This window comes from Haliotis cracherodii, unplaced genomic scaffold (assembly GCF_022045235.1).
Source record: "Haliotis cracherodii isolate W230 unplaced genomic scaffold, xgHalCrac1.p SCAF_6, whole genome shotgun sequence".
NCBI classification, from domain to species: Eukaryota; Metazoa; Mollusca; class Gastropoda; order Lepetellida; family Haliotidae; genus Haliotis; species Haliotis cracherodii.
Genome location: NW_027266319.1, coordinates 22261585 through 22266103, shown reverse-complemented (window position 1 = coordinate 22266103; position 4519 = coordinate 22261585).

The following is a 4519-nucleotide window of genomic DNA, read 5'->3' as shown; positions in this document are numbered from 1 at the left end:
TGTTCGTCTTGATAACAGTGTCATTTTGTTTTCTTGTGAATCGTTTGACAGCTGCAACCCATGCTTGCCGTAAACGGTGACTATGCTTGCCGTAAACGGTGACTATGCTTGCCGTAAACGGTGACTATGCTTGCCGTAAATGGTGACTATGCTTGTCGTAAGAGGCGACCAACGGGATCGGGTTGTCAGTCCAATTTGGAGCTTATTAGAGATTTATATAAAGGAAAAAGGTTTGTCTGTTCCCCTCCCCACTTTGAATTTGAGACGACTTTCAACAAATGTAGAGCCTTCAGGCATTTTGTCTTCAGATATTGAATATGTGGCCAGAAAAACGTCAAACGATGGTCAAACATATATTCCCCAAACTTGGCTTCTTTTACAATCTTAATTGGAGTGCAATCTAAAAATAGTTCGGGGTCTTTATGAGGTATATTTTTGCGACAAAAGAGTATACAATTGGTCTTGGTCTGTGATAATTTAAAGCCATTCGCAAGTGACCATTTTTAAATTTTGGTAAGACACAGCTGTCTTTCAATAGTATGCATATTTTTACCACGAAATGAAATATTAAAATCATCCACAAACAATGACCCATCAATTGAGTCATCTAATACATTTGATAGACTACTGATTTTATATTAAGGTGACAGACACAGTACCGCTTTGTTCAATCCCCTGATCCTGATTATAATGAACAGACAGGGTTGATCCAACACGAACTTAAAATTGTCTGTTGAGAGACAAACAGCCTCTCAAACCAAAGTCTTGTAAATTTTTGAAAGTAGCATGCTTCAATGTTGTATCATTAGATTTGTCTAGATCGAAAGAGATCGATACAGCATGCTGGTTATTTACAATGGATGTTTTAGTGAATGATTCTAAACGAACCAAAGTGTCATTAGTACTTCTGTCTTTGTGGAAACCACATTGAATATTAGTAATTAGTAATTATTGACAATGCGTTCCATGGTCTTACAAACGCAGCTGGGTAACGAAATGGGTCGATAGTTAATGGATATGTATGATTCTCGCCAGGTTTTGGAATTATATCACGGAGGGGAATGACCGATTTTGTTTAAAAGTACTTCGAGCCTTAGCCCTATTATTTTTTGCATTATTTAAATGATGTAGTATAGGATGATGGCAAAAAGTATTTTTCTTCATTCTTCTTACACTTCTTAGCCTGTTTGCTAGACCATTGTTACGAATGTGTGGGTTAGCAGAGAACTTAGGAATAGTAACATCAGCTATACTGTTCAGTTCCTGTCCATCATTTAATATGCATAAATTGAAATGAAGTATTCATGGGTTTCCCCTTTATTGTAAGTATCAGTACTTCCCCATAGAAGGTTATGCCATAGAAGGTCAACCATAATGTTGGTTGGTTGGTTAGTTTGTTGTTTAACGCCGCACTCAGCAATATTCCAGCTATATGACGGCGGTCTGTAAATAATCGAGTCTGGACCAGACAATCCAGTGATTAATATCATGAGCATCGATCCACGCCAGTCACCTTTTACGGCAAGCATGGGTTGCTGAAGACCAATTCTACCCCGGAATATTCACTGGTCAGGTCACCCATAATGATACAGGGCCAAAAAACAGACTCAGAAAATGCATTACTGCAGAAAATTCTAGCAGATTTATTTTCCTCGAGAACTTTTTTCTGCCGACACAAAACGTGTTTTTCACCAATATCACTTTATTTGCATTATTTACTTCAGAAACACAACCCAGAAGCCATTTTGTATTTATAAATCTGTAGTATCAATGAGGTCATGCAGTATCAATGGGGTCATCTAAAATTATGTACATACACTGACAGAAATAGTTTGTAAAATTTACTATTTTAGTCAGTAAATTTAACTGTCCATGCAGCAAGTTTGTAGACTTTACTAATCAGTTAGTATATATTTTACCAAGTTGCCTATCGTCACTAACTGAAATTTTTGTTAAGAAGTAGTCAGATATACTTTCAACGTCAGCTACCTCTCTGAGAATTGCCACATGTGTCAATTTTCCAAGGCGAAGAGCACTATTTTATGTTATTTTTTTTCCAAAACACAGACATCTGTGTATTCGTATTTTCTGGGTAAAGCTAAGTATGAACAGGCTTCCACATTTGTTTCAGTCAACTTCTTACATAGTGCCTCTTATCCTGCAAGAATATGAAAATATAGTTATCTCAACTTTCGAAATATCCATTCTTGTAACACTCTTGATGTCCTGTACACACTGCCGATGTAGACAAGGGGCTTACATGCCCAAGTCTCAATTAATAATTTTTGTCTTTACTTGAAATATTGTATCAGTTCCGTGTGTACTAAGTGTAGTGAGTGAGTGAGTGAGTTGGGTTTAACGCCGCTTTTAACATTATTCCGGTTATATCACGGCGTGTCAGCTTAATGTGGGAGGAAAGCCCGAAGTGATGCAGGTCTCAGACGTTTACCACTTCGGTGAGACCCACGAGCACGGGTATGGTGCTGACAAACCTAGAAACATAATCTGGGCGAACCGGGATTCGAACCCACAATCATAGGTTTCTGGCGTGCCCAAGGGACGTAACTCTGCACAGCGAATCGTGGCGCCTTAGACGGAGCCATCCGTGAGTGAGTTGGATATAACACGCTTTTAGCAGTATTCAGTTATATCACACCGTGTCAGCTTAATGTTGGAGAAAAGTCTATAGTGGTGCAGGTCTCAGACACTCACCACTTTGGTGAAACCCAAGAGCACAAGTATGGTGTCGACAGACCTAGAACCCACAATCTTTGGTTACTGGCATGCCCAAGGGACGCAACTCTGCACAGCGAATTGCTGCGCACGAGAACCGTGCTCCCTACAAAGTGTCAAGCTGCCATAATTACTTGTATGTCCAAAGGAGAAATATTTAGCAATGTCGGTAGAATAAATAGAACCGAAACTGAAAATAATTTATTTTAGTCATGAAAAGAGTGTGAGCTGCAATCGGGTTGATACAAAAATGTTGATAAATGGTATTAAATCCCGGAAATTATTGTCACTTTTCAATGCGCATTGACACTTCGATGTTAACTTCATATTTACACATTTTGTTTCTCAATCTCAAATTTGAAGAAAAATCGTACCATGCATTCGGACCCACTCGGACCTACTCGGACCAACTCGGCTTATTCCGCTACCAGCATAATACTTCGGGCAGCACTGTTGAAGTCATATTGCACGAATTCACCATAAACCGTGTAAAGCCGCGTATAATATGACGGCCGTTTTCTGTGCTTAACCAAAATGAAGTATATACTTTGAAGACAAAAGTAAACAAATACAATTGCAAGTGTTAAGGAAGGTTCAGACTTACCATCAGGTTGTGTTATGTCGTCATGGTGACGTGCACGGAACTAGTTCCAATATCGATTCCTAAAGCGCTCGGGTCCAAATTAAAAATTGTACAGTGAGACGGCCTCAATTTTCAAAACACAGTAGGTTTACCATGTTGTTTGCCTGAGGCACATTTCCGACGTTCTGAAAAGTCGAAGTTCTTAGAATCGCGGTCACACAGCAAAAATACAGAGCGGCTATGCTATTCGACAGTTTTAAGTAAAATGTGAGCAAACAAAATACTGATCGACAAACCGATATATCAAATAGATTTATCTGCTAATGTATACCCCTAAGCTAGACTAACATCTAGTCTCTGAAATGAACATATCGTACAGATAAAAACAGCTGTTCAGTTATCTTAATAAAAATATGATAAAAAAGGGGCCCAGTGACTCTCTTCATTTTCAGATACTGATACTGCAGTGATCTAGACTTGCCAAACATTATAGACTTGCATGGACTGTATTTGATATATAGAGGCGTATCACGCGCGTGTGTTTGGGGATGGTAAATATCCTGCATTAGGAATAAACATTGTATTTAGCGAGCCTTGGCGAGCTAAATACATAGTTTTTATTCCTAATACAGGATATTTACCATCACCAAATACACAAGCGTGATAACCTCTTTATCATATAATGTCATTCTTTAATTCTGTGCTTCAAAATCGCTTTCCCTCTCTCATAAACAATACCGAAACATTGCGAGTTTTCCTGGAATGCGCGCATTAATATTTATTACGTCACAGGGTAAGTGATGTGTCAGTCGGACAGTGACAGTAGCCAATATAGTTCCAACTGAAATCTGTTTCTTATACACTGACGAAGCAACATATACACAAAACAACAATTGTTTTTAATTGCGTTTCGCGGCAATCCATCGGTTTGTCCGCTAGAGTAACTGCCCTTTGTCAAAGGGAAGCTACTCTAAACCTAGTCTACGAGACGTCACGGCCACGGTCAGACGTTGTTGACAGTCAGTCTGTCCTGTCATAACGTTAAGAAGTGTAGTCAGATGTACACACAGCGACAAAACGAAACAAGGTAACAATTCAAACATATTTCGGCCAAATCCAACTATTATAATTTGTGGAGAAGGTTTCAAGCCCCAGAGGTCTACAAGCACAGATATGGCTACTGATCCCGCTTGGCTAGGCCTC